General features: G+C 38.1%; 1 long non-coding RNA gene across 25 annotated transcripts in view; it reads right to left on the bottom strand.

Annotated features, from left to right (window-relative positions):
* Window positions 1–24,419, bottom strand: part of LOC102159571 (uncharacterized) — a 595,399-nt gene that overhangs the window by 203,031 nt on the left and 367,949 nt on the right. For 23 of the 25 annotated variants that reach the window (XR_014839756.1, XR_014839751.1, XR_014839749.1 and 20 more), the window contains exon 4: window positions 4,348–4,515. This is a non-coding gene — a long non-coding RNA (uncharacterized LOC102159571). The remainder of the gene's footprint in view (window positions 1–4,347; window positions 4,516–24,419) is intronic. The other 2 variants (XR_014839765.1, XR_014839769.1) reach the window with 1 other exon arrangement.

Below are 24,419 nucleotides of genomic sequence, written 5' to 3' on the forward strand. Positions count from 1 at the left end.
CGAAAATGATTTACTCTATGAGGGTGAGGTCATTTGCATAGCGTTAAGTGATTTGCATGCTGGCTGATCTTAGAACTGTGTTTCAGCGGCTTCCCCACATTTCTTCCTTCCTAACAAGGTATAGCTTATTTTGCTTACTATAAACCTGTCCTTTGTTTTCCTCTCTCACACCATCCTCTCCCACTGGAGAATAACACCCACTAACACAAGCATGGCACTGCAAGGTAGTCTCTGTCTTCTGGGCTAATGTTCTCTTTGGCATAATTCATCATCCCCTCTGATTTTTCAGGGCTGGTGACAATGGTGACTCCCCTAATATCTGAATGAAGTCCTTCATAAATATTTTGCTGAGTGATTGATATCTCCTCTAGTTATTTTTCTCACACCTCTTCCCCTCCATAGATAACAGATGGGATTCCATCATCAGAAGCAGATGTTGTGGAAAAAGTATCGGGAGCCCAGAAGCCCTCGTTCCAACCCCAGCCCTCCCGTTAACTACCTCTGCCATCACCACAAGTCACTTAACCTCTCTGGGCCTCCATTTCCATTCTGCAAATCGAAGATGAAAATGCTTTTTTCAGTGGCATACTAAGGTGATCAGAAAAGACACATGTACAAAAGTGCTTTCTAATATAAAGTAGTTTGATACTTAGAATTTGGATAACTCTTAGTTAAATCATGTGGGATTTTCAAAATCAGATGAAATATAAATTCCTTGTTTCACCCACCCCTCTAATTAGCTTTTCATACTAATAAAGACACACACACACGTCTAGAAAAGTCAGTTACATTTTGAGAAATTTAGAATGGCAAGCTATCCAACACTGAACAAAAGGATAATTTCAACCACTGTCACCTCCATCCTACTCCACGTCTCATCAGCACCTCACATTCTCCCCCTTAATTTATATAACATTTGAGGGACCCTGGAGGGAGAAGCAGGGCTCTTGTTTGACTTTTGACTTAGCCTCATTCATTGAAGTAAGGTGTTAGGGCTGCCTGTGTATCTGGAAAGCATTTTGGAAGTACGAAGCAGACAAATGTAAATCTTTTAAACCCCTGTGATAAGCAAACTCTCCTCAGTTCAACATATAAATATAAACACTAAATCAAATCAGATGCTTATACATTTTTTAATCCCATCATAAAACATTTTGTTTTGACAGCTTGGTAATGTAAAGTAAAAACACCGACAGCCGAAAGAATCAGATCTTTGCCTGCTTACTACCTGAAAGTCTTTCCTGTATATAAATAGCGAAAAAAAAAAAAAAAAAAAAAAGAAAAAGAAAAAAAAGTATGTTTATATAAAGGGAAACACTGATTTACTAGAACTGATTGCTTCATAGTCTAATTACTTTTCAACTGGCTGTTCCAAATTAAGATGTCATTGATGGCTTTTGGTGATATATTTCATTTTAAGCAAATTTATTCTATAATAGAGTACATCATAATGGAAAGCAGAGTTCCTACTCTTCCCTCCTCTTTGTAGCCTGATATCTTGACAAGTAAATTAAATTTAGCAGTTAAAATGCTTCCATTAGTAATTTTATTAAGTTAATTAAAGAATCTCTCTTTCTGAATTTTAACTACCTTCCTTTCAGTACAATGTTGATTTCTTTTTTCTTTTTCTAATTTCATGTATTTAGGGACTGTGATATATTCTAGGACCAATCAACAACCCTATCAGTATTACATTTCTATGAGCAAGATACTATCAGGCAAATCAAATAAAAAGAAAATAAAAACAAAAACAAAAAATTTCAAGGTCTAAAAGAGATGATCTGTTTCCTATCACAGAAGAACTGGGGTTTTAATATTTTGAAAGAAGGAGGAATAGAAGGATGGGATAGAAAAAAGGAGAGAGGGAGTTCCCGCCGTGGCACAGTGGTTAACGAATCCGACTAGCAACCATGAGGTTGTGGGTTCAATCCCTGGCCTTGCTCAGTGGGTTAAGGATCCGGCGTTGCCATGAGCTGTGGTGTAGGTTGCAGATAAGGCTTGGATCCAGCGTTGCTATGGCTCTGGCGTAGGCTGGTGGCTACAGCTCTGATTAGACCCTTAGCCTGGGAACCTCCACATGCCCCAGGAGTGGCCCTAGAAAAGGCAAAAAAGACAAAAAAAAAAAAAAAAAGGAGAGAGGAAAATATACTTTTTAGGTTATGTGTATTCTTAGGATAAAGCAGAACTACTAACTAGTGTCTCCATACATATAGAGTAAATTTCAAATAGTTCAAGTAGCTTTTAGCCCACATACATAAACAGAAGAACTCCATTTTTTTTTTTTTTTTTTTTTCTTAGTAAGTATCCAAGCAGTGCTGAGCAAGATATTGGAGTTAGCACAAGTTAAAGGAAATCTTGGACCCTTTCCAGGGAGCATTATAATTATCATTGTTATTATTTTTTTTGGCCTTGCCTGTGGCACGTCAAAGTCCCCGGACCAGGGATCCAACACATGCCACAGCATCGACTCAAGCCACTTCAATGACAATGCCAGATTCTTAACCCGCTGTGCCACAAGGGAAATCCAGGGAGCAGTATTTTAAAAGAATCCAAATATTTCTAAGAGATTTAGGGCAAAAAGAAATTGTCTCGCTAACCACTGCTTTTTTCGTGTGGTTGGTGTTCCTAAACTCATGAATTATTTTTAATAATTAGATAATTTAATAATTATCTAAATTACTTTTAGAACTGGAAGGATTCATAGAGAAAATTTTATTTTTTATGTGAAAGATAAGGAAACAGAGGGCCTGGGATTAATAACATCATCCCCACCAGAAATAATAACAGCAACCATAACAAAAGTGGCTAATGCTTATTGAACTCATCACTGTGAAACATCACATACATTATCTCATTAAAAAGCCCCATGAAGGGGATTCTTTGGGTGCCCCAACATACAGATGTGAGAAGTAATCCCTAAAAAAGATTAAGTCACTTGTGCAAAATCTATATGATCCCAAAGTCCAGTGTCCATAACTAGTGCACAAAATTATTTTAGATGCATGACTTGGGGTCATGCAACTAGTTGGCGCTTTCTCCAGATTTGAAGCTCAGGACATCTGCTTCTCTGCTCAGCTCTTTACAAACAAGGCCCTATAAGGAGAACTGGAAAATCAGTGGCTGTATTCAGGTGTGGGCATTGAGAAGACATGATTTATTTGAAAAAGAATCCCAAGGAGCCCAGCGGAATATTTGCTTTATGGGTGAAATCTTATCAATGGCTGCATCCATGTGTTCAGATCCAAAGTGGCATTTCATTTAAAATCAGGATTTCTAGCCTTTACTCATTAAATGAAGAAATGGAAGTCTAAGAACACAGTCCATGGAAAATATTACTAATACCTCTTATCTTCTCTCATTTTCTAACATCCCCTTGAACAGCCCACTCTGGGAGCCAGCATGCTCACTGTTCAACCCCCATCATCCCTCCCCAAGTCACTCCTAAATCCTGGTGTTATTCCTTGCTGAGGACTGTCTTTCACATTCACACCTCAGATACTACCCCACACCTTCCGTCATTTTTCTCTAGGGAACTGAAGGCCTTCCACAGCTATGTTCCAACCTTTATTGCTTTCTCATGAGAAATAGGTAACCATGGTTTTTTCCTGTCTATCCTTGCCCCATTCTTCAGATTATGTTTCCAAAAAAAGCCCAAGAAAGGAATCTGGCAACTCATAGATGTTTCCTGGCAGGAAAGAACAGATGAAGACACTCAACTCTTTGATAGGCCAGAAAAGAGAAAAGACTAAACCGCTTCATTCATATATCAGGATTGCTTCCTTCCTTTCTCACACCAGGAAAAGCTAAAATGCAGATGTCTATTCCGGATGATCTTCGTATATTCCAGAGAGACCAACCCTCTTTCTACCTGCCTTCCCCTTCCCTCTCTCCCCCTCTCCTTCTTTCCTCCCTGCTTTTTCCCCCAACATCAAGATAAACAGGGATTGATAGTTTTATGACCCTTCACCCCTGATTTGATCCTTTGTCATGCTGAATATGGATTTTCAAGATGGCACGCCACAATTTCTGAGGCACAAGAAATTGGCAAATGTCCCTGGGAGTGTTTTTGTGGAGGATGCTTTCTTTATTAAGCATGCCTGTCCCCCAAAATAACGTCTTTAAAAAGAATCTGGTATTCTGCGATATTACTATAATTAATAGCTAGACAGACAGACCCAGAGGAAAAAGAGACTAGATCATCCAATGTTTTTCTAATTAGAAACGGTCCTCCTTGCCCTGACCCTTAACTGAAGAAGAACACTACCAATGGCTGGTAGCCATAGAAGCATATTTTCTATATACCTAACTATAAAGCAAATGTGTTTTCATTAGAAATTTAGCTCTTACCTCTTTGATACTCTTCCAGTCACACTGCATCTATTCTTTGGTGAAGATCTTTTTCAATTATTTTGAGAATCTTTTTATTCTTTATGTGGAGTTCAAGTCCAGTAGTAAAATCTGTTTCATATTTGTAATCAGTTTTCAGCTCTGGAAGAAGCCCAAATTAGTAAGTCCCTGGGAGTGAAAAAGAAAAAAAAAAAAAAAACAAAAAACAAAAAAAACCACAATTTAATTATACAATGTGAGCTTATAGAAGATGAGAAAAGATAATTCAAAGGGGAAGTCCCTGCAAAAAATCAACATTATGTCCTCTCCTCCAACCTACCCTCTGGCCCAGCTTTCAACCTGGACAGTGATCAATTAAATGTATAGAACCACAAAAGAGCCATTGGGATTGTAAAATTATATGGGAAAATGCGTATTATTTGTCCCATGAAAAGAAGGTGTGATTTTAAAATAAAATATCGGAGGAAGATGTAACAACTTTGATGCAGTCAATGTAGCCAGCCACAGTTGTGAAAGAGTCGATAAGCTTCTTCTTGTCCTTCACCCTGGAGGCTTCTGAAGAGGCCTGAATATCTGGCTTATAGTGAGTGATGCTACTTGAAATGAAAAGCAAGGAGATTGCAAATCACTCCTCTGCACAGACTTGGAATAAGCTATGGCATGGCTGATGGACAGATTCAGGTATTTAAGTGAGTGTGATTTCCAAGCAACGATTTCTAAACCCTTCGTTGTTGTTGACCTCCATCATGCGATTGGGCATGTTTACAAAGAAACATACAACAGAATGAAATACACTGGAAAAAATACCGAAGTCATTTTCCAACACCACAGCAGTATTACTGCAAAATGAAGCCACGTTACTGTTACCCCAATTACCAATAGAGCCCACCTTCGCACCCTTCTTCTGCTTCATCGTCTGAGTCCCTTCCACCAGAGGAGCTTAATGTTTCAGGAATCCAGCTGTGGGCTTGGTTGGAAGAAATCAAACAAGGTGCATAATCTAATGTGTGTGCTCAGTAAGACTAAGTAAACAAGGACTTAAAGAAATGGTACATTCTATAGTTTTGTCTTCTCTATTTCTTCCCCTCTTTCTTTTCTTCTTAAAGACCCCAAATAATTTTTTTTTCCTATTATTTGATTGACCAGAAAGCAAAAGCCTGGTAATCAGTTTGCAGCCTTTTCAATCAAACACAAGTAACCATACATTGAAATATATGGTCTACAATTGGATGTTCAATAAAAGAGCTAGAAGCAATTGAAAACCTCAATTGCACACTGAAGCCACATAGGTCTGCTAAGATTTCCCACTTCTTCATAAAGGTCCAAGACAGTCACTTCTTCAAAAACTAAAAGCCAAACTTTTTTTTGTATAGTGGGCATTCCCAAAAAGCCTTATTGGAAATTAAATTATTAAATATTTTCTTGAATATTGTCAGAGAAAAACAAAACCCTACTAAAAATGCAAAGACTACTTTTCATGATTACTAGTGCAATGGCTGTCTTTTGCCCAGCCTCATCTTCTATCTACATTCCATTGTAATCAATTCTGGGGACTCTCACTTCATCTGTTCCTAAGTTATATTCTGTGATATATTCCATAAATATATGCAGTTTTACTTAGGCTGGTTGAGGCTATTTCCATTTGAACCATTGGTGAGAAAACGGTGTTTATAATAGCCATTAGTTAGCATAGCTATCTACAGTTTTAGCCATTCCAACTTCTGGCAATCTAGTGGTGAAAATTTTCACATTCCACTTAATTGTATAATGATTTATATACATATCTTTTAGGTTATAAGATACTCTAAGGCAGAGACCATGTTATGGATCTTTAAATCATTGTAGCATCTGCCATCATATTAGGCATATTGGTCTTAGATGGTGAAATAGAATGAATGAATGAATGAAACAGGAAATTGATATTTAAAAACAGACAATGGTTATTTGTGCTATAGTCACACAATTCTGTGAATTGTCTGGAGGAGTTTTCAGAAAGCAACAGAGAAGCTTGGCTGACTCTTCTTGGAGAACACGTTGACTGTTTGTTGGATGGAGACATTTCACCGAGAAAGCAGATTTTGACCCTTCAAGAACTTCAATGTGATGATGAGTTTATGACAGTTCTAAAAGCCAACATACGGTTGGTGGCCAGATTGTGGTTCTGGACTGAGAGGCTTCCATTTGGAAGGCAGACAAGCATTTGAATTATGAGTCTAATGAAAGTGTCAATAGCAATCCTGTTACTGGAGGAGCTGTAAAACCCTGCTTAATGAACTAGGCAGGGACACAAAAACACAATGGTCTAAAATGTACTGTATGTGAAAATGATAATTAGCCCAGATTTCATGTGCAAGATAAAATGCATAGGGATGATATTACCACCGAGCAATATTATAGCCCTTTGGGGGACTGTTTTGTTAAAAGGGTTTGGCTCAGCCTTTCCGATCCTCCTTGTATGAGTGGAGATGTACTACATAATCGTGAGCTGTGAGTTGGGAAAAGAATCTCAGATGGCAAAATTCCTATCAGAGATGCTGACAAATGTTAATGACAAAAGAAAGGGGGGGGGTTTCTTGTCTTGTTAAGGCTTCATTCTTATTTAGGAGGCTTTATGCAAACAGGATGAAAAGTCGGATGGCTTCCCACCCAAGAGAAATGGGGTGAAAGAGAAAGTCATTCCCTAATCTTGAAGTCTACCTTTCTAGACTCCCTACATCAACCACTAATGTAGGGCAGGTCAGGGCCAGACCTAGAGTGGATAACTTAGACAACAGCAACTTAACTTCCACCTTATAAGTTAGGGAAGCTACTGACACAGCCCTGATTACAGAAGAGAGACTTGAACTTGAAATTGGGGGCTGAGATTCGAGTCTTAGCTCTGCACTAAATTGGAGTTTGAACTTTCTCATCTCTTAAAAAGGTGAATTAGAGTTCAAAAACTTTAAGGGGCCTACAAATCACCTGAGGGTTCTGTTCAAAATACAGATCCTAATTCAGTGGGTCAGGAGTGGGCATGAATCTTGCATCCTTCACGAGCTTCCACATTATGCAGACACTGCGGGCCCACAGAGCCCAATTTGAGGAATGGGTTCTTTGAAATTACCAAGTTCAATAATTATCTGCTGGTAATGTGTTACACAAGGGGGAATGAGCCTTTGGTATCAACCATGCAATATTTGTGTCTTTTTTTCTGGGGGTCAGGGGACCTGTGGCATGTGGAAGTTCCTAGGCCCAGGGTTAAATCAGAGCTGCAGCTGATGGCCTAGGCCACAGCCATGGCAACGCAGGATCTGAGCTATGTCTGTGACCTACACCGCAGCTCACAGCAATGCCAGATCCTTAACACAGTAGGGCCAGGGATTGAACCCACATCCTCATGGATACTAGTCGGATTCATTACCACTGAACCACAATGGAAACTCCTGTGTCTTTTTTTTTTTTTTTTCCTTATATCTAAATAAGCTGCTTTATCAGAGTTAGAAAACTGTAATGAATACTCTATCCTTTAAAAAGATAGGGCAGTGAATTGTTACTACTGTTAGGCTCACTAAATACTGCTTTCAAATCAATTGTTTTGTGACCAATTGGCTAGTAAGTGGAAAAATAAAGTGCAGAAAACTGGAAGATCATTTAAAATGGTAGATCCATACCTATACGGGGTTCAAATGATGTAAAGTAAGGCAGAGTGACTGTGTACTAAAATAAGCAGAATAACCAGAGGATGAAATGTGGATATGGCTTGTACCTTTCATGAACAGTATCCTAGGTGTTCAGTTTGTTTAAAGTGACCCAGAAAACTATAATTCATTTGGTTCTCTCCATAGATGCTTTTTCTCTCGGCCGAAGCTTGAATTTTAAGGCAGCATATGAATATGAGGATGGGAGGAGTACTGTATAAATCCATGGTGTAAAAAAGGAATTCACAAATCTGCAGATAGGCATTATGCATTTACTAGAGATTTTCTTAAGCACAATAACTGGCACATAATAGGAGTTCAATTAATGTTTGTTAAGAGAAATGATCTGAAAGAAAAGAGCATTCAACTAAATTGCAAGATGGAAATTAAATGAAAGTTTACAGGATCTTCAATAGTTTAAGGGTCCTCAGGAGAGGAAAGCCCAGGAAATGCCTCCTTGGTTCTAAAAAGAAAGAAAAAAAGAGTTATTTCTCTTCCTCTTCTCCTCAAAAAGAAAGCTTTGGCACAAGAAGAATCAATTAATATTCGAACAATAATTTATTGACAAGCTCATATTATGTGCTTTATGCCTCATATAAGCTGTCTCTTTCTCTCTTTCAACAACCCTGTGGAGGGATTATTATTATCATCCCCAAGTGCCCCTGATGCCACAACCAGAAAACAGCAGAACTAGGGGTTTCATCCAAGTCCATCTGACCTAGAAGTCTGCACTCTTTACATAACTGGTAGTATAGTTGGGGTAAGGGGGTGGGGGAAAGAAGATGTTTTAAAAGCAAGGGGAAAATAATATGTTTTCTGAAGTGCTAAGTTATGGAGAATATACGTTGTAAGAAATCAAGAGAAGCAGGAGGTCATTCTGCACTTGGGTCAAGGGTGGTTTCATGGAGAAAGGCTGGACATAGGCCCAAAATTCATTCATTCACCACACATTTGCATATCATGGAGAAAGAGTTGGACAATCAGTAGACAGATGACAAAGGGTCTGAAAGAATGGTGAAAGTGATTAGTGTTTGTCTTTAAGAATAAAAGAGTCAGAAAGACTTTGTAATGTGGACCAGAAGAAAGCAATGCATGGTAAACCATTTTTCATCTTCAAAATACATTGGGCACCCCAAACCCATACTGCTGATGGGGTAGGCAAAGGGAGTATGTGTTGCAAATATAACCTAAAGGCAAATTGTGTACCAGCTAAAATCTCCAGCCAGACGAAAGCCTATTTGTAAATTACTCCACTTAATTTCCCAGGTCGTGATTGCCTCTCTTTGCAAAGCGCTTTATGACATTCTCAATTAAGAGTTTGCTATAAAAATGAATGAATGAAGTATTTCAAAAGTGCTATGAGATATTAAAGATGAGTCACTTTTAAAAAGTGGTTTTGTTTCCCGTGTTCTGGATAATGCATTTCAGAACATAGTTTCTAGCCTCACCCGTCACCCCATTGTGAAATCAAATTGAATGACTCTCTGCTCTTAGAATGATCGCTCATTCAAATGCATTCAATAAATAAAGCCCAAACACAATGAGGCACTTTTCACAGAGCATCCCTGAGAGCTAGGGCCTGGTCTCTTTCACCATATGAAGCCAAGACTGAAATAAATAAAGCACCCACATACACTGACTGCATAATACATAGTGACTTATTGTTTACTAAGTTCTTGCATGTACACTATCTCATTTGATCTTCACAATGACTCTATAATAATAATGCTGTTGGTTTATTACCCCCATTTAACAGATGTATCATTTAGAGCTCAGAGTGGTCAGGGATTTGCCCAAAATCACACAGCAATCCAAAAGGTACTTTGAATTTTCTCAGTTCCTTCCTTCTCTCCTCCCCAGAACAGGAAACATATTTTTAAGTACAAAACAATATAATTAGTATAACCATTACCAAGACTGGGCAGAAAATTTAATTCATTAAGATGTGCTTCTGGTGATTTTGTAAATACTAAGGAATTCATTTTCCACCTCCTGCAATTCTGTGAATTCTGCCCTGGACAAAAGGTCATTCAAATATGATCCTTGCTCAGAGTTATGGAAATGTATGCAGTCTAAAAGAATATGGGCCAAATGCAAAGTAAAAATATCAGTGTAACTCCCAGTGCCATTTACTCTTGCCTCCTCAAATCCTTTTTGAAATTAGGCAGGTTATAAATCATAAAAGATAGAAAAATGCAAAGTCTTGCCCTAAATTCAATTATCATATATCAGAGGGGGTCATCAGTGCAGTAGATTGGACAGCGAGTAAAACGAGACTGAAATAGGTATGGTGGGCAAGCGAGGGACAGAAGTTTTTTTGAAAATGTTTTCAATTTACATCCATAGAACATACTGAAAATTATCTGAAAAGCAATAGAAAATACAATTTCCTCAAAATCAATGTCTTTTCAGCCTCCAGCCAGTCCCGCTCAGCTGGAAGCTGGTTTGGGAGTGTTACTGAACCAGGTTCCTTAGGCCCAATGAACACACAGCAGCCAAAATGCGGAGATGCTGAGGTTTGCAGCAAAGAGGGTTTATTTGCAAGGCAGCAAAAGGCAAGGAGACAGGAGAACAAGTCTCAGACTCCCTAAAGCAAGGGACTCAGGATATTTATGGGATAAAGTGGCAGGGTGGTGTGAGATATGGGGAGTGTGGGGAAAGGTGATTTGGGAAAAGAAGCCATAATCCTCATTCTGTGCTACAGGCCTCTGCACGTTCAAAATTCGAGGTTCTGGGCACAATCCGAGGCTGGCATTTTTGAAAGGTCACCAAGCAGACACCTACATATGCTCTGCTGGAGGCTTGGTGATCCTAACCAGTCTTAACCAGCACAACTCAAAACAGACAGTGCTGACTCCAAGTTCCTAGAAACCAACTTGGACAAACATCTCACTGTTTAGGATATGTGCTGCTTGGAGGACATGCCGGTCTTAAAATGACCTTGATTAGTGAAGGCAGGTGAAATGGATTTGACTCACTACCCATGGCTTCCAGAGTAACTAGGAGACAGGTAATTAACTCCTCTTTTTTTTTTTTTTTTTTTTTTTGTCTTTTTGCCATTTCTTGGACCGTTCCCACGGCATATGGAGATTCCCAGGCTAGGGGTCGAATTGGAGCTGTAGCCACCGGCCTAGGCCAGAGCCACAGCAACGCGGGATCCGAGTCTGCGACCTACACCACAGCTCACGGCAACGCCGGATCGTTAACCCGGCGAGCAAGGGCAGGGATCGAACCCGCAACCTCATGGTTCCTAGTCGGATTCGTTAACCACTGCGCCACGATGGGAACGCCTTAACTCCTCTTAAAAGTCAGTCTGGGTCAGAGCTGTGCAGAGGAGCCCCTAGAAACCTTGTCTTCATGGAAAGAAAGGGTTAACAGAATTAGGGAGAGCTTCGTTTTCTAACATTGCCTTGCAAACAGCGCTTCTAAAGCATTCAGGGCCAGCCCTCTCTTTCTTCATTCTGCCTTCCGCTTCTATCTTCATTTTGGCTGTAGGATCATCTATGCAGTGGGAATGGGTCCAGCAGCTACAGATAGACCACACTGGCTGGGTTCCCACATCCACATGCACTGTTGAGGGAACTTACTGGTTCTAAGGCCTTTTTTCTCAAAATGTCTAATTCCATTTTCTCCTAAGTTATGATGGATCTATTCACCTGTGTATAACGTGAATAGCTACAGAGCATCCGAGAATCCAAAGTGTTTTTACTGTAAACTCTTCCATTTGTGAGTCATGGAGTTGAGGGAGTCATAATTATATCTGTTCATATCTGAGGCACTGCATTCTTGCCTGTACTTCTAATAACTAACCCATGTAATCATATCATCCACACAGACTCCAAAAGATCTTTATTTTTTCCCCATTAAAAATAAGAGACAGAAGTTACAATTCTAATGCTTATTCTTCAAAAGGTAAGGTGACTTGGAAATCAGGTTAAATTACATGGTGTTTTTAGTTATTAAAAGTCCTTCCAATATTTCTCCATACCTCCAGACTTGATTTAAAAATAATAATAATATTGCTAAGACCAGATTGAGGTCTTGAAATCATTTTAAGTGTTATGACCAGTGGCTCCGAGAGTGAGGTTTTGTTTAGATGGCCTAAGACTTTTGTTGTTGATTGAAACCTGGCTTGATGCCTCTATACATCTAAGTAATTAGGAAAAAATACATTTAAATGGGAAGCAGATGCTATTTCCAGATTTCTATTTTCACTGTACAGAATAAATAGAAGCTTTCATCTTTGCATTTACTCTTTGGATGTGGTGCGTACCACATGAATCATTTAAAAGACAGGGCAGGGTGTTCCTTTAGCAAAGGTAAAGGAAATAGGGGTCTTCTGGAGTACTCATTCCTTCAAAACACTTTCTACTCCAAGAAAACTCAACAGAGTTATTCATTCTCCATCAATCCTCCCTCTGCTTCCACGCCTGGTACTAAGCCAGTAAATCCAAACGGAATGAGGGAAAGCTGGTGCTGAATGCAGAGAAAGGCAAGTCTTGCTGATGATCGGTAGTTTGTAACTGGCAACAGATGACCAGCATGCTGCAAATGCTCAAAGTTCATCTTATTGGATGCAAAGGTAATTAAGCAGACACTATATCCCGGCCAGAGAAAATAAAGGACAGGACATCACAGGGCACCTTTGGAAATGGAGAGTTTTCTCGAGCTTCTTTCTCTGTTGCTACGTCAATGCTCTCACAGGCAGAGTACACTTTCAGGTTCTCTTCTCAGCTGGGAAGTTACGCACTAGGTTCCTGAGCCAATTTTAAGTGCTTAAGGTGTTTGGATGGAGAAGCTGTGTAAACATGGGGCAAAGGCCTGCACAACTACAAAGCAAAGCCACTGGTTGGTAGTGAAACTATAATGTAATTTACTGAAACCTCTTGTTTACTTGTTCTCTCATCATCCCCATGCTCACCATTGATTCCCTTTTTTTTTTCTTTTTCCATTGAGATAGAGTTGAGTTACTGTATTACATTAGTTTCAGGTGCACAACATAGGGGTTTGATATTTTTATAGATTGTTCTTCATACAGTCCACCATTCATGCTTTAAGGCTTTCTTGTTCACTATTCCCCCATCCCCACTCCAGGTCTAGCACTATGTCTAGTGTAGATCAATTATCAACCATTCAATGCTTGGCAACTGACATCACGAATGGATATAATTTAAATGTTTACACACAGCCCTGAAATAAATACCATAATTTATGAGCTGTATGAATATATAAAGTAAAATAGCTGTTTCCACATAAGAATCACTTTAGCACGTCAAGCATTGTGCTAAAGAGTATTTTTATGTATATTATATTAATTTCAAAACAAAATGATTAACAGAAAGTATGATCCTCTGCATTTTACATATAAGAAACAAGAGGTTCAGGTAGATGAAATTACTCGCCTAAGACACAGCCAATAAGTGGGAACACTTTCTTGTCTAACTTATACACCCTGTAACCACGGCTTTATGTTGGCTGCTGGGTTTCAAAGGTTTTGAAAGCTTGTTCTAGTGCAATGTACTACAAACTTAAATTGAACACAGAAAAAAAAAAATAAAAAATCCCACCAAGTAATTAGCTCTTGAAATATAAGAATCAGGTTGTCCCTGCATATGCAGTGAATCAACTGTTCTTAGAAGTAACCAATGATCCAAATGAGCAATGCAGTCTTTCAACACTGAGAAAGGTTTGAAGGGTTCAGCCCTTTGAATTATGTTGCTGTGAAATTAACCAAGGTGAAATATTCATCCAGAACTTTGGATCCGAATAGACATTGACACAATTCTATCCCATATGGGTACACATAGGTCCAAAAGAAAATCACACAGTGTTGGAAATAGAGAATCTGTATAGTATTACTCTGCTGCGATTGCTGCTACCATTATGAATGATAATAATTATTATTTGTTATCATTATTCTAGTTCAGATTTATGGAGAGATTGCTTTACACCAAGCTTCATGATACATGCTTTACAGACTCACTCCCTGAGGTGGGTGAAATTAGAACCCCCATTTTCCACTTGAAAAATCTGAAGTTAAAGGAGGTAAGTAGCATGTCTATAGCCAAAGAGCTAGTAGTAGTGGGACGAGAAACAAAGGCAGGTCTATCTAAGGCCCAAGCTGTAATCTTATCCAATACCACATTCTGTTTCATTGATTTCTACACAATTATTATGCCTACAGCCCTATAATTTTAATTTTGTAAAAACTTTACATATATCATACCCTGATCCTACTACCAACAGTAAGTATACACCTACGGGGTCATCATTTTGCTAATGGAAGATGAACAAATATTAAAATATAAAGGTATGCCCCCAAATGTCATGGGTTTCCTTTTCTCAAATTAGGAATATCAAGGTTTTCCTTCTTTTTAAAAAGTATTTTACAACAAATGCTGGAGAGGGTGTGGAGAAAAGGGAACCCTCCTACACTGTTGGTAGGAATGTAAATTGGTACAACCACTATGGAAAACAGTATGGAGGTACCTCAGAAAACTAAATATAGAACTACCATATGATCCATCAATCCCAATCCTAGGCATATATCCAGACAAAATATTCAAATATTCATTCAAAATGATACATGCACCCCTATGTTCATTGCAGCACTATGCACAATAGCCAAGACATGGAAACAACCTAAATGTCCATCAGTGGATGAATGGATTAAGAAGAGGTGGTACATATATACAATGGAATACTATTCAGCCATAAAAAGGACACAATAATGCCATTTGCAGTAATATGGATGCAACTAGAGATTATCATACTAAGTGAAGTAAGTCAGAAAGAGAAAGACAAATACCATATGATATCACTTTATGTGGAATACAAAATACAGCAAAAATGATCCCATCTATAAAACAGACAGATCAAGGCCATGGAGAGTAGACTTGTGGTTGCCAGGGGGAGGGGAAAGGAGTGGGATGGACGGAGAGTTTGGGGTTGGTGAATATAAACTGTTACACTTGGAATGGATGGGCAATGAAGTCCTACTGTACAGCACAGGTAACTGTGTATGACTGGGTCACTTTGCTATATAACAGAAATTGAAGAAACACTGTAAGTCAACTATACTTTAAAAATAAAGTATATTACAAGGATAAGGAGCTTGCTATGAAGATATGTGGTAGTGTTCACTAATAATGAGCTCATCCTAGACTAACTCAGCATCCTAGACTAACTTAGTATTGGATGTGTCTTTAGAGAACTTCTGGTATGTTTTCTAGAGTTATTCTTTTAAATAAACTCTGAATAAAATAGAATATTTTTCTGGCAGCATTTTGAACCTTCAGCTACTGGCTCTGGAAGAAATCTGAAAATACAAGGGATTTCCATTCATGGAAAATGAGATGAAGGATAAAGCTAAGTGACCTTTTGAGAACACTTTAAAATTATATTCTGTTTATTGAGTTCATGTCTTGGTCCAAGGTTCAGAATGATATTCATTTTGTATGAATAGGTTTTTTTTTTTTTCTCAAATCACTGCAAAGAAAAATTTTAGTATATGAAAATACTGTGCAAAAGGAAAAGATTCATTTGGATGTTTAGGGACCAACGTGCATTTAGAAACTCGAAGGCACAATTCTCCCCTTGGATAGCTATAAGAATTGGGTACATTATTTAAATTCTCTGCACCCCAGTTTCCTTATCATAAATATAGTGCTGGATCTAGCTTGTCTCACAATTACTGTGGAATTAGAAATCTATGATTCTTTCAATCTGCCTTAGATTGAACATTTACCTGTGCATTTACACCGCAAACGATCACATAAGAGTTGCAGAAAGCCTCTCTATAAATTCCTAGGAAATAATTTGACAATGTGACCAAATTATAAATAGCTCCAGTTGTCTAACACATACAAGAAGGTAAAAAGATTTTTCAACCTGGTACAGAAGTGATGATTATCTCAGCCTTTTTAGGTTTTTCTCATTGTCCTGAAACATAGGTATCAAGGAAATAGGAAGTAGAAATTCTGCGTATTTACTCCTGACGCCGATAACATCTACATTTGACATTCTAGAATAACAACATCTCCAGCAGCAACTAAGATATGCATGTTTCAGAGCTGAGAAACTTTTAAAATCCCCTTTTAAGCAATGTGGCCACGGAAGACTCTTAATAATTGATTATAATTGATTTTAACCTTGTCCTAACCTGGGCAAAATGGCAAAGCCAATCATCTTTGTCCAGATGGGGTATGAGAAAAGAGCCCCAAGTCCACGTCTTTAAAAGCTCCAGACATGAGCAGAAGATAAAATATTTAGTCTGCCAAAGCCTTGACCTCCCAATTCCAGCCAGTTTTGAACTTGAATTGATTTCCGACAAGGCATCTGGGAGATGATTACAACAAAATGCACTAAAGCTGGGCAGCCTTTATTTTAACATCCCAGCAGCTTAACCTGTTAATAACAGCAATTGTTTTAGATACAATACCAATTTCTGTAACCGACGCAAGAAATGGATAACAGCAGCCGTCGCTGTCTCCCAGGCAGTGCAATAACCAAAAAAAAAAAAAAAAAAAAAAAAAAGAAAAGAAAAAGAAAAAAAGAAAAAGAAAAAAGAAAATAAAAGGGTGGGGGGAAGCACAGCCAGTCACAGAGGAGGTACTGCAGTGTTTTTCAAAGAAACCTGTTTTCAGGGACCCAGACACCATCAGGGACCAAATTCTACAGTCTAAAAAAATTCTTAGCCAAAGAAGGTTGCATGTTGAGAGAGAAATCGCTGTAAGCCAGGCAGTCTGGAATCACATCTGTGTTCTGCCGATGAAAGCTGAGCTATCCTGGACAAGTCCCTTCACATCTCTATGCCTAATTTGCTTTATTTAAAACAGTGCTGCCCATCAAAACATAATGTGGGCCATGAATGTGAACACATATGTAATTCTAAGCTTTCTAGTAACCACATTAAAAAAAATAATTTTATTTGCTGTTTAGCAGAAATTGACAGAACATTAAATCAACTATAATAAAAAATTTTAAAAAACCAAAATTTTAAAGGCAAATAAATTTTAATCTTTTAATATATCCAAAATATAACAGTTTCAACTTAGAATCAATGCAAAATTGTTAATGCACTATTTTACATTTATTTTTGCACTAAGTCTTTAAAACCAAGTATGTATTTTATACTTAAAGATTTCATTTCAGATTAGCCGCACTCCAGGTGCTCTCATGTGACTACTGGCTACCATATAGGGCAGAACAAGTTTGAAAAAATGAGCAGCCTGGACTAAACTTCTCTAGGGTTTTCCCTATAACACTTTGTGATGATTCTAAATGTTGCTTCTGTGCTCTTCATTTTAAATAAGCTACCAGTTGAAAGTGCAGATGTGGCTGCTTGGTGGGTGAGGTCAGGCTGTGAGAGAGATAACAACTGTGGTTACAAGTTTGAGTTCAGCCACCAGTAAGGTCCGCACTGATGTGTGGACATGGCCTTCAACCCCATCCCTGAGCAGTTGTGTTACAACAGGTGGTCATAAGTGGTGTAGGGTAGGTGGACAGAGTGAGTGGTGCATACATTTTCATAACATAGCCCAGCATATTCTATTAAATGAAATGATAAATACATCACCATCATTTACTGAGCTCTATTTATATACCATCTGAATTGCATATACAAAATCATTTAATCATCCCAACCACCCTTTAAAGTGGGAATGATTAACTTTAGTAGGTGGGGGACTGAGCCTTAAAGATTTAAACTATTCTGCCCAATATCAGATGCCTTCTAGTACGGTGTGTGGATTTGAACTCAGCTTTCCCAGACCCTGAGATCAGTCTCTTGGCTACTGCTTTAAAAATAAATAATAGCTTTTGGCCTTTTATCTCTGTCCCAGGAGGGCTTCCCAAAAGGTAGAGATAATGAAGAAAAGGGATAGAGAGGTTAAAGATGTTGCTTTCACTTTCTAATGACTGAGAAAGTCAGAAACAGTACAGCAGATAACATTCTAATAAACATAAACTCCTCTCTTAGTCAAGCACACCTGCAAAAAAGGAAGAAAGAAGAAAGGAAAGAGTCACCAACTGTTGTGACATTTCGACAAGAGCCTCAAGGCTCTAGCCAAAGAATTGTGGCAACATTTTCCCTCTCTTAAACAAGGACTGCATATCCATGACTCAAACTCAGACTTCAATAAACAAATTACACCTTTTGGCAAATAAATACATCATTCATGGTGAATTTTAAGGAAGCCTCCTTCACACATGGAATATGCCTATGCTCAAAGATTCATGCTCAAACATAGACTCCTACCAGCTTGTTGTCACCAGACTGTCAATATTAAGAGGAAAAAATTTAAATGCATATATATATATACATATACATACAAACAGGAATTTTACATAACATCATATTGTTCACTTGATGGTTCTTTCTACATTGGGCAAGTGTCAGGCATGAGAACTAGGACTGTATATAGGTATTTCTGTAACATTAGGTTTTGTTTCTTTGTTTGCTTTTCTTTTCTGATGTCCAAGGTAATAAAGATAGGTCCACTTGTAATTTGGGAGTAAAGAGTTTCCTTTGAAAACCTCCTATGAGCTGCATTGTTAACTTGTTTTAGAACTAATTTTCCTATAGAGACATTTGGGAAGGGGTTAGCGACCAGTCTGCAGACAGCTCCCTGCAGTTGGGTCTTGACAAGTCCATCACTTGTGAACTAATCTAGAATCACAAAGTCTAAAAATCACCCTTGTTTATTGTGTCTTGACTTCATGAATCACTAATATCATGGCTGCAGGGAGACTTTCCTGCCACTTAGCCAATTACAAGTTAATATTTTATATACTCAGAATGTTAACAGTTTGTTTGCATCACATTCTTACTTGGTACCAAGCTCTGTTTGAGTGCTTTATATGGATTATTTAGTCTTCTTCAAATGAGGAACTGAGGCACATAATGCTTATAACAGTAATAAATAATACGATTCTTGTTTTTTTCTTATCCTGATCTTCCAGTATATTTCTTATAGTCTCCTCAGCAACTTCCATCCAGCCACTTCAACTTAATCTAGGCTTTAGTCTATCCATAATTCTTGATCCTAATCACAAAGTTCTGTGTTTCCTGGCAGTAAAGGAGGATGTATGTATTCCCTCAGCTATTTATTTATGCATTAAAAAACCACCTCATATAGTCATGGATTAAATTTAAAACAATTTTCAGATTATTTTACCACAATTTTAAAAATGAAAAACTAAGTCAAAAATTTTAAAGTAAAAACATTTGTATTTCCTTATGATTCTATGAGTCAACAATTTAGACTAAACTCAACTAGAAAGTTCTTCCACTAGTCTTACCAGGGGTCACTTATGTAACTATAGCGGTCTGGTGTATCTACAACGGCTGGATGATCTAAGATGGTCTCAGTCACTTGTTTAGAGGTTGGTGCTATCTGACAGCTGGGTCAGCTGTCTTCAATAGGCAGCCACTGCTTCTTATCATGGCAACTGCACTCCAAGTCCCAATCGGAAAGCACTTTTAAAACCTCTGCTTGTTGGAGTTCCTGTCATGGCTCAGCAGTTAACAAACCTGACTAGCATCCATGAGGATTCAGGTTTGATCCCTGGCCTCACTCAGTGGGTTAAGGATATGGTGTTGCCATGAGCTGGGGCGTAGGCTGGCGGCTACAGTTCCAGTTGGACCCCTAGTCTGGGAGCGTTTATATGCTATGGGTGCAGCCCTAAAAGAGACAAAAAATAAATAAATTTAAAAAGTAAAACCTCTGCTTGCATCACATTTATTGATATCCTCTTGGCCAAAGCAAGACTCATGATCAAGTCTAGGATCAAAGTCAGAGGGAAATGCCCAAGTGTCAGTGTCTAAAACAATCTAACACATAATAAACACCTCCCATCATTTTCTTCTCTTTCAAAATGGTCAAAACAACTTAAGCCCAAGCAGAAGACCAAATAAAAGAAAGAAATCTAAATGTCCTACTAAGCCAAAAATATATCAAATTCTAAATTTGGCATTAAGTTTGAACCTCAGATGTAAATGAATACCAAGTCCCATATCTCCACTGAAATATATTTATTTTCATAATATGCTTTGAAAAGATGGCCACCAGTTTTGTATTTAAATGAAAAACAATATTTCATTTGAGGGCAAAATAGCATTGAATGTTTTTTACAAGACTCCACTAGATGATGACAATAGCTAATGCTGTATTTTTGCCATGGGAACTTTTGTTTTACTGAACCACTAAAATTACAATCAGATGTGCTTATCTTCTGTTGAAGTAATGAACAATGGTATGTCTGAGGGAGAAATTCAAAGTGCATCATTTATCTTATCCTATTTTCAATTAGGCCGAATAAAGTATAAAGTTGGTTCCAAACTACATCACAGAAACAGGGTGAGTAAATTTATTATACCACTAGAGTGCTAATCTTAGCAGATGGTAGAAAAAATATTTTTAGCATGAAATATGCTAAAGCAATAAATCTGAACAAGGTGGATCTTATCAACTAATATCTCCCCAGTGTGAGGTAAAACTCCTGCATGACAACTCAGCATTCTTATGAAGTCTGGTGGATGTGGTTAGATTTGGCCCTCAGTGAGAGAGGAGAAAAACAACAAAAATGAAGCTCAAATAAGAAAACAAACCATATACCCAGGGCACTGGGCTGAATCTATAAAAATAGAATGAAGTGACTACATTATGTTTTCAATGCTCCCTTGAATTTTATTTCTGAAATCATGCTTACCCCAGAGTCTTGTCAGTTCTCCATTTGGGAGTTTTCCAAATTGGAAAATGTACAAGAAGACTCTATTAGGTCAGTTTTAGAGTAGAGGTTAGCACATTGCTGCAGTCACATATTTGCTATGGATTACCCCTGGTCAAGGCAAACATCCAATGAGAGAGTCCAGGGCGTGGTCTCTTACACAGTGAGCTCTGACTCATGACACATGAATGAGAGTCCCTAGTCCCATGCATACATTTGGTTCATGGTTCATCAGCATCCAGCTGCTAAACCCAAGCAGATGGAGAGGTTGCTCCTTCAGAACAGACAGAATGTGATCCTAAAAAGCTCTATGGTCAAATGAATATGTACAAATGGAAGAGTAAGAAATAGTAGACTTAAAGCTTTCATGTGTTTGTGTGTTTGCAAAGTCTGCCCGAGAGGTAGTTGAGCTAGATGTTTTTCAAGGTGACCATAAACTATGTTTTACAGTCATCTTTTTTTCTAATTAATGTTCAGGTCCCAAAGAAGTGATGTGTTAGAGTAGAAAGAGTAGTAGTGGATATGGGGTCAGAAAACAAGGAAATCATGCCTAAATCTGTCACTAATCTTCCATGTGATCTTTAACTCATGACATGATTTTTCTGGGCTTTAAATTAATTATCTACAAAATAAAGGACTTGACTCTAGTGTCACTACATACAGAATGAGTATGAAGAAGGAATGTGTCAGAATCATTAGGAAAGTTTAATCTCAAGTGAGCAACATCAAACAGGACCCAATGACTCAGGAGTCCAGGCATTCCTCTTAATGAATCCCAGCAATATGTTAAATAAGTTGAATTTTACCTTGCTCATTCACTTGAATTGAAAACAAAGCTAAAACCATTAAGATGTTGAATAAATTTATTCTGGACAAATTAAGAGATATAATATTAAGTTTATTAACTTTCCATGATCTATATTTTTCCTGGTAATAGTGACAGATGTTAGAAATTAGTTAAAGGTTGAAAGAGTTCAGGAAAGAAACTGCTCTGGTGAATGAAATGTGTGTGAGGAGAGAGGGAAGTGGGTAAGAGCTATGTAGGCCACCCCTGACTTTCCCCCCAGTGTTCTCCTCTTCCAGATTCTCTCACTTGAATCTCTGTAGCCTCAGGGTTAGGGCAACATTTATAGACATAAATAAAGCTCTTGTGGGAATGAAGCCTTGTGTTGCTGTCCATGGTACTGATCATGCTACTGCTGCTTTGGCTGTTTTTCTTGACTATGGGACAAGACAGATGACCTCTATCCAGTTTATTCAAAATGGTACATGGATTTCTGAATTAGTTGTGAAAGAGACTGGATACAAATGAGTGGATAAAGAACAAAGGATAGAAATAGGCTCTGAAAGATTACAAGAGAGAAACAAACAAAAATATGTTGATATAATTTTCAAAATAATCAGAGGTACCATAAATAAGACCAAAAATTACCATGGCAAAAATTGGGAACTACTGAAACAGAATACAACATTTATGCCCAAAGCCACATAGTCTTGGGGAATCTTGATATAACAAACACATTTGGGGGAGGGGTGCAGAACATCAATCTGTACCATAAAACTCATTAGTTGAATTATACCAAAAAGCTTACAGCTTTCTTTGGCTTAGTATTTTCTCTCTTGATAACATTTACAATTTTAGATTGTCACAGAATAAATAGAATAGTTACTTATTTTACATTTCATGTAGCTAATTACATGTATGTTTGGCAGTTCTACCATGTTTTCCTAAGTATTCCTTGAGGAAATAGGGAGTGGGACTTCCCTACACATCTCAGCTATGTTTCCATGTCTTGACCAGAGAAATGGTTTGTGAAAGAGAATGCTAGTTGTATGCCAATATCTGTTCTCCCTTTTTGCCATAGTGGTAGAATATTTGCACAGGACTCCACAGATTTAAGATTATGTTTCACATTTTCTCAGCAGTAAATAGTGGCCAAGTAATTAAGTTTCAGTCATTGGAATGAAAGTAGAAATATCCCTCTGCCATCTAAAAAAATCTTGGGCTAGAGAGACAGACAGACAGACAGAGAGACAGAGAGATAGAGAGAGGGAGAAAGTATCTTTCCTTTATTCTATTCTTTATCTCCTATCTTTAGGCCTGCACTGCCAATACCATAAGAAAGCATGTGGTTGAGTACTCTAGTCTAGGAGTGGTGAAGTGGGGAACTGCAAGGACTAGGGAAGAACAGAACTGTCATATAGCCCTAGACTTCATTCCTCTAGAATATCATGTCGAAGAGTAATAAGCATGTATTTTCTCCTAAGCCACTACCAATTTGTTTTTTTACTAGCAGCTGAGCCTATTCCTAATTAATACACTATTCATCAACATTCAATGACTGCACAGCAAATACTGGCTGTTGCACACTAAATCAAAAAAGGAATCTAAAGTAAAATGACAACCAACAAACAAGAGTTCCATGAGGTCTTTTTATACATACATGAAGCAGGAATCCCCAAATATTTCCAAGCACTGAAACTAGAGTTACTTTTCATAAAAATAAATTAATTAAACAGCCTTTCCAAAATAATTTATTTACAATATGGTGTTTCCTAAGAAACAATCCTCTTCCTTCAAACATTCTCCTCACTCTCGCTCCTTACCCAGGAGAAATACTGCGAGCTTCACGATAAACCTTTTAAGTGGATGACAATGAGAAGCTTGAAGCTACCATTCACTAAAAATGAGTTAGCCATCCTAGATTTCTAGGCTCCCCAAAGAGATTGGGGCTTTCTTTTCATGGTGATATAGGTGTGCACTTCAAACAGATTTTTGCACAAAACTTAGTATTTTCATGCAGCATTAGGAGTGGCCAGAATCCCATTAACTCTGCCCCTTATGGAAATTGCTGTGACCCTTATTTTCTGCATTTGGACCAACCATCAATTGTCTTTGAATGCGAAAGATGGTGGTGATCTCTTTGTATGCAGGCAGGCTGCATTCAAAATGGACAACCAGTTGAGAACACTTTGCAAAAAGGACCAGAATTCCCCTCCAGGGGCCCCTCCCGTCTCTGTTCTTATTGCCTAGAGAATGCCAGGAAAGTTTAAAATTAATGGTGACCAATTGAAAAAGAAAAGGAAATCAAAGAAACATTTATTCCCTGAGATGCAGCCCTATTTCTCTCACCTTTACATAAGAGCACAGATGGTTGCTGTCAGCTCTGGCTTTTGTGGAGGGGACGGGGTAGAGAAAAGCCCATACGCAAGATAGAAAACATGCTTTTAAGAATCACTAAAACTATTTTATGGTTTTAAGTCTCATTAAAGCAGGGCCATATACTTTTCTCAAATTCTTTTATTGTTATTGACTTTAAAACATGAGATCTTTGGGATTAAAATCAAATACAAAAGACATACATGGCAGCATTTTATGCATGAACAACAAAGGATTCATAATTCTCTCCTATGAGGCTATAAATACTTCAATTCCAATATACCTCGACATACAACTAATATGAGTAGCCATAGGGACTGCAGTCACTGAAACAGGCATCCATAATAGGACTAAGGTGCTTGGTAAGTCCACTTCAGAACACTAGGTGGGTAAAGGCATTTATGCTTCAGTCCCCACAAAGACCCCCTTGTTGATCTAAAGCTACTGTCTCCCACCAATTGCTTAATTTCAGCTGAGATTTGATATTAGTTACAATGGGGACTGAT

Source organism: Sus scrofa, chromosome 3, assembly GCF_054392235.1.
Source record: "Sus scrofa isolate SSC_HxYL_T2T_F1_AM1 chromosome 3, Sscrofa_HxYL_maternal_Yorkshire_Landrace_v2.0, whole genome shotgun sequence".
Classification (NCBI taxonomy): Eukaryota; Metazoa; Chordata; class Mammalia; order Artiodactyla; family Suidae; genus Sus; species Sus scrofa.